This window comes from Pipistrellus kuhlii, unplaced genomic scaffold, assembly GCF_014108245.1.
Source record: "Pipistrellus kuhlii isolate mPipKuh1 unplaced genomic scaffold, mPipKuh1.p scaffold_m20_p_22, whole genome shotgun sequence".
In the NCBI taxonomy this organism is placed as follows: Eukaryota; Metazoa; Chordata; class Mammalia; order Chiroptera; family Vespertilionidae; genus Pipistrellus; species Pipistrellus kuhlii.
This window is the reverse complement of record NW_023425521.1, coordinates 7,405,408-7,417,705: the sequence shown is the minus strand read 5'-3', so window position 1 is coordinate 7,417,705 and position 12,298 is coordinate 7,405,408.

Sequence of the window (12,298 nt, the reverse complement as noted above, 5' to 3'; positions counted from 1 at the left end):
CTATTTATGCTGAGTCAGTGTGAATAATATAATATTAATCTAATTTTATTCTTTAGAAATGTAATGTATTGGTCACATTAATAACATCTGCTATCACTTATCTTTAAAAACTAACCAAAAATATTGCAAGTTCAGAAACATTTACTTCACACTAGCAGTAAGAATATGGTTTTGTTTTAATTTTGAGTGAAAAAGATAGAAAATAAAATTATTTTGCATTGTTAATTTGTAAATTGAATTGGCGCCAGTTTGAATTTAGCTTCTCATTAATTTAGTCTTTCTGGGGACTCATTCCCTTTGTATCTGCCAAACCTAGACTCTTTGGCCAAATACGTTGCTGTAAAGACCTCACATGCTCCTCTTTTTATTTAATGTGCTCACCCTCAGCGAAGCTCCTTGTGTGTTCTGATTTGCTGCCACTTGTTAACTGTGTCCCAGTGACCCAGTCCCACTTGACTTGCTTAACTGCTCATCCATTTCTTGTTATTTTGTTTTTTTCTGTCCAAACAAATTTAAGAGTTTTTACCAACTTCTTAGTGTTGCAAAGAAGAATCTGTTAACCTAGGGTGGTAAAATATTTGTGATATATATTTTTTTAAACCTCAAATCCTGTTTTACATTTCGGACCTAAACCAGCATTCATGAAAAGGACAGCCACTTTATTTTAAATAAGAACTTAACACTTAACTCATTATCATTTTCATGGTTAGGTTACTAACCAGCAGGAGAGGCGATGAGCTTCTGTTTTTAGGATTTTTAAAAAGTGAAATACCTTTTATTTCTACATAACATGTTTTTATTTTAGAGTTCGTTAGCTATTTCTTTATCTCAGTTTCCATATCTTGTTACTGAATCATTAAAAACCTTTTTAAAATTCATACTGTTTCAATCTATCTAAGTGTTAAATGTATGATAAAAATACTTATTTTACGTTGTTTTCAACTCCTGGATTTAGCTGCAATAAAAGCACCAATTTGTGGGTATTTAAGAAAACCTGGACAATAAACTCATACTTTAAAAAAATTACTTTTTTAATTCTCTTACTGTTTAAAACAAACAAAAATTGATAATTTTCATTTTTCTTTAAAAAGATCATGTTATCTCTCTCCACTTGTTCTTAAGTAGTGGGAAAACATTTTGCATTTATTGGCTCCCCTCCCACCCCCATCTCCCCAAAGTCTTTCTAATTTGGGATTGGGGACAGGCCATGCCTACTTGTGCTTTTGACCAGTAGTTGTCCAACTCAGCACACATCAAAATCACCCCCAGGGCGTGTTACCACACAGATTGCCTGACCCCTGCCCCAGAGTTTCTGATCAGGAGGTCTGGGGTGGGACCCAAGGATTTTCATTTCTAACAAGTTCTTGGATGATGCAGATGCAGGTGATCCATAGATCACACTTGGAGAACCACTCCTCCAGACAACACTCCTTGGAGTAAATATAGAAATAACTATGTTGGGGTTTTTAAAAGTATTTTTCTGAGAAAAAAGATACAGAGTGACCATGGACATCAGTGAAGTTAGGATTGTGCTACAGAGTGATGCTTATCCAGTGCCTTTGTTTTTGAGTCTAGTGATGAAACTGGTTTTGTTGTGTTTCTTGAGATGTGGAGAAATGCTCTCCCTTTTTTAGTGGAAATAAAACAATGTTCCAAACTTGGAGCCTAATAATTGCTAAGTTGATAGAATTGAATGACATCTCTTTGAAGACTGCAGGAGTTTCATCGTCTACTATTTTCTCTCTGTAGGATTGGGAGCCCTTTTTATCTTTTCCCAGCCCTCAATAACTTCTGCTTTCTGTCTCTGAATTTGCCTACTCTAGATAGATACTTCATACAAGTGAAATCATACAATATTTGTCCTTTTGTGTCTGGCTTATTTCACTTAATGTCTTCAAGGTCTATCTATGTTGTAGCATGTGTCAGAACAGTATGGTTGAAGGGCGTTCCATTATATGCATATATCACATTTTGTTTTATCTGTTGATGGTCTTTTGTGTTGCCACCTTTTGGCACTTGTGACTAGTGCTGCAATGAACATGAGTGGACAAGACCTATTTTCATATCTGCATATTTGTTTTCAGAAATAGATTCAGAGAAAAGATTGTGTAGAGAGTGAATGTGTACCCTTCACTCAGTTTGCACATTGGCTTTTAGAGCCAAAAGGATATTTATACACAAAGGAACTGTGTGGTAGACCAGAGGGAGACCAACTCCTGGCAAAGCTATTAATATTTTAAATCTTATCCCAGTGACTATGATGACAAATTCCACAAGAGCTGTCTCTTACACCTACTGTCAAGGGGGCCCAGTCAGTGAAATAGGAACTACTTGTGATCAGATTTACCAGCCCAAGTTTAATGTGATTTAGCATGTATCATGTGCATAAGTCCCATTAAATTAGCATTCAATAAGGCACTCCTCTCTTCATTACAGGTGGTCTTGTATATGAAACACACTAAGGACTCGAAGCTTTAAGTACCCAAAAATCTAAAGCACATTTGGTGTTACTAGGAGAAAGAAAAAGGATTATTCTGTATGAATCATAAAAGCTAAATAGACACTACATCCAAAAAAAAAAAAAAAAAAAAAAAAATCTGGGCCAAGTATTCATGAACTTTAGGCTATAAAAATTATGTTCTCAACAGAAGCAGCTTAATATACAAGGACGAAGGTAGATGTTACAGATACACCTTTTCTTAATTCTGCATTGCTGTACAGTCAGCCATATTATTTAATGTATGAGTACCAACAGTGCAGTAAAAAAATCTTCAAATTTTAACATTTCTAAATGAATTACCCTGTTCATATCTTAATTTGAACTTTGAACATTTTCCTTAAACTATGAAAATTTTTCTATGAAAACTTTCTGGTTTCATAATGCCTTTTTTTTTTTTTAATGCTTAAATGTCACTTGCAAGTGTAGGAAGTAAAAAGGTTAAAGCAATAGGATGTAAACCAATTTTACTTGACCCAAGATTTTAGTATTATATTCATTTAAAGTTTTTGAGCATTCAAAGGATTAGACTAAGTTTAAAAGGGCTAACTAATTTTCCAGAAAGAGCAAAGGAAATGTTAGGATGAGATAAAACATTTCTTAAAATGCATATCAGGTCTGCCACTGCCGCCTGCACAACATAATGCCTCACCACAATACTAAACGGCTGGTCTCCAGAATGCTTTCACATTGATTTTTATTGTGTGAAGAATGCAGGGCAGATATTTTATTCAAAGTGCCCCTCCTTCACGGACCTGCTACAGAGACTACATTTCCCTCACCTTTTAGGATGCAGATCTCAAAAGAGGAGGATAATGGGATTTTCTTTTGCTGTCGGGATTTAGGGATTACAGAGTTGGGAAATGAGTTCTTTCTGTAAGATTTAGATAACACCAACATATCCTGGACCAGAGCGTATAAGCAACTATATAATGGTTCCCTGGCTGGCAAACCTGACCACGAAGGTAACCTTTGAGAGGGCAACATTTTTTTATCGATTGATTGGTTTGAGAGAGAGAGAGAATCATTGATTTGTTGTTCCATTTATGCATTCATTGGTTGATTTTTGTGTGTACCCTGACCAGGATCAAACCCGCAAACTTGCCATATCACTAACCATGGAAATAGATACAGAAGTTAGAGCCAAAACCCCATGACCTCCTTATTGGAAATGCTTTTCACATGAAATTGAAGCAACATGTAAAAATAGCCTAAAATCAGCCCTATCGGTTTGGCTCAGTGGATAGAGCGTTTGCCTGTGGACTCAAGGGTCCCAGGTTCGATTCTGGTCATGTACCTTGGTTGCGGGTACATCTCCAGTAGGGAGTGTGCAGGAGACAGCTGATAAATGTTTCTCTCTCATCGATGTTTCTAACTCTCTATCCCTCTCCCTTCCTCTCTGTAAAAAATCAATAAAGTTTATTTTTTTAAAAATAGCCTAAAATCATATAAGGAGCTCACCTTGATCTGACCACAATAAGCAAACTTACAATCATGATTTATTTAATTTACCATTAAGTTCATGATAAGTATCACCTGATGCTTACAAAGTATTTTTACATTGATATTAGAGAGAAAGAGAGAAACATTAATTTGTTGTTCCACCTATCCATACATTCATTGATTCTTGTATGTGCCCTGACCTGAGATGAAGCTCTCAACCTTGGCTTATTGGGATGATCCTCTAACCAACTGAGCTTCTAAGTGTTATTTCAAAAAGTTAAAATCAAGCCCTAGCCAGTGTGGCTCAGTTGGTTGAGCATTGTCCCATGCACTGAAAGGCTGTCGGTTTTAGTCCTCATCAGGGCACATACCCATATTGCAGGTTTGATCTCTGGCTGTGTCTCTCTTTCTAAAATCAATTAAAATATAATTTAAAAAAATGATTTAACAAATTTTTAAAGGTAAAATTGAATACAAAATGGTTGAGTGGAAAAGTGTAGTGAATCCTCAAAAACTTAAAGAATGACTGTATGTCTCAACAATTTCACTCCTAGGCATATATATACCCAAGATAACTGAAAAGTATATTCAAATACCTGTACACAAATATTCATAGCACCACTTTTCACAATAGCCAAAAAGCTGAAACTACCCGAAATGGCCACCAGAGGATGAATGGATAAATAACTTTGGTATAGCTATATAATAGAATATTATTTAGCCATGAATAGGAACATCAGAAATGCAATATATACTACAATGAGGATGAACCTTGAAAATGCCAAGTGAAAAGAAGTCAAACACAAAATATCACATGTGACATGGTTCCATTTATATAAAACTAGAGGCCTGGTGCACAAATTCATGCAGGCAGGGGGAGGGACCAGGGGAGACTGGTTGGCAGGGGGAGGGTTGGAGAGAGCTGGCCCTTAGCCCTGCTGGGAAAGGAACCGTGTCTGCTGCCACCTACCCCCAGATCCCCATCCCAGCCCAGGCTTGAGTTCCCCATCTCCCTTCCTCCTCCTCTCCTCACCATGGTGCCACCACTGTGGTGGGCAGGTGGCCTCCTGGGAAAGAGAGAAGATGGGAGTGAGACAAACCCTTGTGTCGAGGGCTGACTTTCAATAGACTGCAGTGAGGGAGCAGGTCTCTAGAAATGGTAAATCCAAGAGAAAGAAAGCAGATTGTAGGGACTAAAGAGGGAGGAGGAATGGAAGTAACTGTTTAATGGGTAAGGGTTTTTGTTTTGGGCTGATAAAAATGTTTTGGAACTAGATAAGTGTGGTGGGTTGTACAGCATTGTGAATGTATTAAATTTCACTGAATTTTTCACTAAGATGGTTAATTTTATATTATGTGAATTTCACCTTACTTTTAAAATAATATTTTATTTTTAAATGATGGCTTACATCAAGCATGTCAAACTTACCAAACTGGTCAGGGCTATATATAACTATTAATAAAGAGCTACAATGTTCACTAATGATTGATTACTGTAATCATGTTGCATTCATTTTCCTTACGCACAGGCGTACCATTTCTCTCCACTAACACTAGCAGTGAATATTTTAGCAGCCGATTGCCACGCCATTAGTTTTGGACCAACTTGTTTGGTGTGCGCAACAGGAGTTATTTTGCTTTTGGAGAACAAGAAAAATAGGTTTATTTGCATTACACTTATTAATTTGTGAAGTTATTCAGTTTCTGGTAAATTAATGTTCAAGAAAAAGTATTAATTTTTGTTCAAATGTTCTATTATTTTATGTTAATGATTACTCATTTATTTCAGCCCTTTGTATTCAGCATGTCTCTGTTGAAATTTTTTAAAAATATATATTTTATTGATTTTTTACAGAGAGGAAGGGAGAGAGATTGAGAGCTAGAAACATCGATGAGAGAGAAACATCGACCAGCTGCCTCTTGCACACCCCCCACCGGGGATGTGCCCGGAACCAAGGTACATGCCCTTGACCGGAATCGAACCTGGGACCTTTCAATCCGCAGACCGATGCTCCACCACTGAGCCAAACCGGCTTCGGCAGCATGTCTCTGTTGAAATAAACCTACATTTCTAGGAAAATTTAAGCTTTTATTTTTTTGCAGCCCACATAAACTTAAGCCTTATTTGGCCCATGTTAGCCTTTGAGTTTGACATGCTTGGTTTACATTCAATACTATACTTCTCTAGTTGTTGAGGTACATGGTATTGTTGAGATACATTTGTTAAACTCCAATTACTATTGAACATTTGCTGATGTATTCAGGAAAATTATTCACTACATGAAGTCATTCTCAATATAGTAAACTGTTAGATAGGACACAAAGGGAACACAGAACACTTGTGTCTGTAAGGAAGTCATGTTCCTTCCTATGAGATAACAAGCGCTCATTTCCTTCCTGGTTTTTAATTCCCATACTATTTGTGAATGTTTATGGCGGAGTTTTATGTTGAGGAAAACATCTGCTGTTATTACATTCAAGTTCTCTTTCTGTCAAAAGCATTTTCAAACTTCAGTAGGCAGAATACTTGTGCTACAGCTTGGCAGAGTTGCATTAGACGCTATGTCTTTTTGAGATGGGAGCATGATAAAATGTGTATGTTTATGAATGACCTGCTTCTTCTATGGGAAACAACTGTCAGAATGGTTTCCTCGGAGTCCTGAGGGTTGTAACAAAATCATCCAGCTCTGCTACTCCTAGTTAAACTAGGAGAAACGTTGAGAACTGATTTTATTTCCTTCCTTCAGGTGCACCTGGACATACCGAGTCACCTGGTGGTTTTCAAAATGTATGTCATGTAGTATTTCTCATCATTTTGGGCAAGAAAAACAATTAGAGCCCTCCACAGGCAAACAGAACTAAGGTGGGGTCCTTGTGCATGGATCCACCCAGCAGAGAAGCCGTGCAGAACCAGGACTTTGGCACTCGCTGCCATTTCCTGATGTGAGATCATTACCGAGCTGTTCCTGTGGGGTGGCCCCTGAGGTGGGAGACTCAGAAACAAACCAGAGGGGACTTATCTTCTTTCATTCCAAGCGGCCTTGGCATTTCTGTGGCCCCTTCTCCCTTTCCTAAAGGGTATGTGGCCTGGGCTGAGGAGGGAAGTTATGGGGATGCTCTCCCAGGATTTGTCAAGGAAAACACAGTTTCTCCAGGGAGTTAGTCTTACAAACTATGAGAGGTAAGAACTTTTTATTGGTTAAGCCATTGTTGTTTTGCAGCCTCAAACATTCTAATATGCCTACCGATGTAAATCTTTCCCACAGTGTACACAAAAGAGACCATACAAGGCACACTGCCCTATTTGTTTTTTTGCACTTAGTATTCCATTGGGATGTTTCCAGGTCTACATTCTTTTTAATGGACACAGCTTTTTTTACTTTTTAAATTTATCTTTATTGTTGAAAGTATTAACATAGCTTTTCAATGTATTAGATCAAACCTGAAATTTTGGTGTATCTGGTTGACACCCTAACCAACTGAGCTACCCAACCAGTTATTTTTATATTTTTATTATTATTCATTTTTTTCTCTCCCCACCCCACCCTCGGCTTTATTGAGGTATGATTGGCAAAAAAAAAAATAAAATAAAATAAAAAAAAGGGCATTTACAATGTACAACATGTTTTGCTATATGTATGCATTGTAAAATGATTCCCACAAGCAAGATAATTAACATAGTCATTACCTTAGACAGTCTGAGAAGGGAGTTGGAGGGTTGCTTCCTTCTGTTTTTGTTTCCCCCCCCCCCCAAATGGACAGACCATCCTAAGGTGCAGGCTGGTCCACTAGAATTGAGCAGTGACAGGGTTAATAATTCGTCTTCCTTCTAGTAGTGCGCATCCCTCCTTTCCAGCCTCCCATCCCTGTTCCCTCACTCCTGCTTCCTGAAATCACATTCCCTAATAAATGGGCAGCACATAAACGTTTGCTCAGGCTGTGCTTTCTGGGGGATCCAGGTAAGATGGTTGGTATTTTCCACCTGTGCATACTGACTTTATTTTTTTTGAAAACGAAAATACATTCGTTATTCCATTGCTGTGTTCCGAGCTTGCATAGATAGGTGGTGGAAATCTTAACACATAGTTAACCGAAAAAAATGAATAATAATAAAAATATAAAAATAACTGGTTGGGTAGCTCAGTTGGTTAGGGTGTCAACCAGATACACCAAAATTTCAGGTTTGATCTAATACATTGATCTCTTTTGTGTACACTGTGGGAATTGTATTTATTTATTTATGGTCTCTTTTGTGTACACTGTGGGAATTGTATTTATTTATTTAATACTAACTGAACACATCTTGCAAGAGTATACTGACTTTAAATTAAGCCATCTGTATATCTTCCTAGTGACCAACGTTGTCACAGAAAACAGTTCTTGGGTGAGTATAGTATACGGCAGATGCAGACCTGCTCCCTGCTCGTTTGGAGAGGTGTGAAGAAATGGCAGAAACCTGGACACAAACGTTTCTAATCCTTTCTCACAGTGTCTGCTTTCTCCCTGTCCCTTCTGTCCTCAGGACACTGCAATCTTTCATCTCTACCATTCTTCTGACATGGCCCTTTCAAGAACATCATGCCCTCAAACACAACATATCCCATTCCCACATTATGTGGTCTCTCAGTTAACCACTGCCCTAAACATGCTTTTCTCTAGGTTTCCATGTGGGCATTACCACACACCTACCTCAGTTTGCGTCTGGCTAGTAGTGAAGGTTGCCAGGGTCTCTCCTCAGCCTTCCCTTTTCCATCATGTTCTTTCCCCAGATAATCCCATCTAATCTCCTGGTGTTAGATCTCCAGGCTGATGACTTACTTCCAAAAGCCTGGTCCATATGGTCCTATGACTAATGTCATCCCAGTAAATTTAATTTAAAAATTTTTTTAATGACTTTGGGTGGCAGGCACCCAGTGCAACATACAGCTCTTGTAACACAGAAATCTGCACCTGAAACCTATATGATCCTATTAACCAATGTCACCCTAATAAATTTAATTTTTTTAAAAACAGAGTTCCAAAACAGAACTATTGACATCCCCATTAATTTGCTTCTCCTGGATCTTCCGTATTTCAGGAAATGACACCACCATTCACCGCGTGGCTCAGTGGAAAACCCAGATGGCAGCCTTTTCTTCTCTCCCTTCATCCAACTCATTAGCAAACCCTGCCAGAGACAGCACCATGATTCATCCTGAATCCGACCACTTCTCACCACCACCGTTGCCACTACTTGTTACTGTCAGAAGTTATTTATTTCCCTCTTCCTTTATTTCATCTAAGTGCTGACTGCCTTTTTTTCCTCCTAGACAGTCAACGGTGGACCTCTGTCCTGTTCCTATTCCTGGAGTGAGACTAGTGGCTGAAACACTATTGAAACTCATCTTTGTGGAATACGCATTTGTTGAGTTAATGCGTGGTGTGTGGTAGAATTCTGGGTGGTTCTTTCCCTCTGGCAGGCTGTTTAAATGACTTGGGACAAAGGAGGTCAGAGGGTGGTTTGCACTCTTTGGAAATAACTAACTTTTCTTTTTCTTTTTAAAAATTTATTATTATTATTATTATTTTAAACAACTGGCACTTTATTTATTTTTTTAATATATTTTATTGATTTTTTACAGAGAGGAGGAGAGAGGGATAGAGAGCTAGAAACGTCGATGAGAGAGAAACACGACCAGCTGCCTCTTGCACACCCCCTACCGGGGATGTGCCCGCAACCAAGTACATGCCCTTGACTGGAATTGAACCTGGGACCCTTCAGTCCGCAGGCTGACGCTCTATCCACTGAGCCAAACCGGTTTCAGCTTTTATTTATTTTTAAAAAATATATTCTATTGATTTTTTACAGAGAGGAAGGGAGATAGTTAGAAACATCGATGAGAGAGAGCAGAGTTGAAGGGATCTCAGAGCTGCTTCTTGCTCGCCCCTTACAGGAGATGTGCCGGCAACCAAGGTACGTGTTCTTGACCGGAATCGAACCCCGGACCCTTCAGTCCGCAGGCTGATGCTCTATCCACTGAGCCAAACCGGTTTCAGTTGACTAGGGTTTTTATAAGGAGTAAATAAATTTGTCTATCACAGTGAAATATTTGGCACAGTAACAGGCTGGATTTCTGGCTAATTTGCTAAAAGGGGCCAGGCTTGAAGTGGCAAAGAGTAATGATCTTATGGTTCTTTTAGGGAATATTTAAAGTTCTGTCTGTCCTGCACCCCTCTCATCTTGCTTCTATCTCTCCTTTGCTGTATACTTCCTCTCTTCCTCAAAAGTCTAGGGGAAAGAGGAAGAAAAGAGAGAAATAAGCACCCCTGCCAAGATTTAATTAATTTACATTTTTTAACAACTCTAAGCGACTTTTTGGAGAAGCCTGCATGGCCCTTAGAAGACACTAGAGGGCAGCTCTGCTCACAGGTCCCAGCCAGTTCTCGCATCACTGTTAAAATGCTACAAAAAAAAAAAGGTCTGAGATCCCTTCAACTCTGCTCCTGTCCATTTTGGAAGGATGTCCTGGGCATGGGCCGGGCACGCTCTCCCATCTCTCAGATGGCAGCAGGAAACGGTTGCTGCCCCGTTTTTGTGGTCGCCCCGAGCCTTGGTGCCAATCCCAGGAACTGGGGCCCCAGGAATGAATGGGGCCTGCAGGAAGCACAGGGGCTGAGTCCCGGGGAATCCCCCTTTGAGATATGGATGGACAGGACTGGGAGGAGCCAAGTGGGAAAACCAGGAAGGAAGGAGGCAGAAGAGTGGGCGGGCATCTCTCCCTCCTTCCCAGCACCCCCAGGTTGAATTAATCTCTAAGATGAGACCCAAGAACAAGGTTAGGTTGCTGTCCCCTCTCTCCCTCCCAATCCAGGAATCAGAGAGGGCCTGACTCGCTGACCTGAACTTCTCATGGACAGGAAGTTCCCAACCCACCCACGGGAGGAGGAGGAGAACACTGTGACGGTGGGCTGTTCCGTGTACGTGGTGCTGTCCCAAGACGGAGTCCAGAGGCCCCTGGGTCTGATAAGGGCTATGCAGTAGTTCACTGGGGCTGCAGTAATAAAATACCACAGACTACGTGGCTTAAGCAACAAAAATTAATTTCCTCGCAATTATGGAGTCCAAGGTCAAAGTGTTGGCGGTGTTGATATCCTCTGCAGCCTCACTCCTTAGCTCACGGGAGGGCTGCCAGCTCATCAGATGGCCATGCCACTGCATGCACCCTGAAGTCCCTTCCTCTCCTTTAAGGACACCAAGCATATTGGATTAGCGCCTCCCCGCCCCCAGCATTCCCATTTTAACCTCTTTAAAGACCTCATCTTCAAATATGGCTACATTCTGAGGTAGGAACTTTGAGGACACAATTCCACCCCTCATAGACTGACTCAACTGGGCTCAGGTCTCTTCAATGTCAAGGACAGCTAAAAAGGCCATTAGAGCCGAGACTGGTTTGGCTCAGAGGATGGAGCGTCGGCTTGCGGACTGAAGGGTCCCAGGTTCGATTCCAGTCAAGGGCATGTACCTGGGTTGTGGGCACATCCCCAGTAGGGGGTGTGCAAGAGGCGGCTGATCGATGATTCTCTCTCATCAATGTTTCTAACTCTTTATCCCCCTCTCTTCCTCTTTGTGGAAAATCAATAAAATATATTAAAAATAATAATAAAATACATTTAAAAAGTAAAAACATAAAAAAATAAAAAGGCCATCAGAGATTTCACATCCTCCTGTTGGGATGACAGAGGCAAGGAGTAGGGTTGGGGGATTGGAGCCCCCCAGGAGGACAAGGGTGGGTTGTCTTTTGGTGGCCAGTGGCAAGTCTGAGGAGGACTGTGAAGGTGCCGATTGTGTGAGGAGGATGGTATGAACCATGGCTGGCTTCATGTGGTCAGTGCCCTGCTGTTAGTGGCCATAGCTGGGGGGTGGGAGGGGTGAGGGCATCCCCAGCAGAGACACAAGGCATGGCCTGAGGAGACCACCTGCAGTAGCCTTCTGCTCTCCTGAGGGGGGACACAGTGCCCTTCTCGGTCTTACCCTCCTAGTATGAGCCCCCTTTGTGTGTCTGGGGAAGGCTGAAGAGAGAAAAAAACACATTCAGGGGCCAGTTCAGGCCAGAGGACTCACTAGGAAAAGGACATTTGTACGGCCCAGGAAGATCACCAAAGGGCCCTGGCTTGAGAGGAGAGTCTGGAGAATCAGGATCCTCTTTGACCTTTAAACCCTTCTATTGACCTTTTTCCTTCATTTTCCATCTCTGGAGCTACACTTCAAGAGATGACAGCAGCCCTGAATGGTATGGCTCAGTGGATAGAGTGTCGGCCTGTGGACTGAAAGGTCCCGGCATCGATTCCAGTCAAGCTCATGTACCTTGGTTGCGGGCA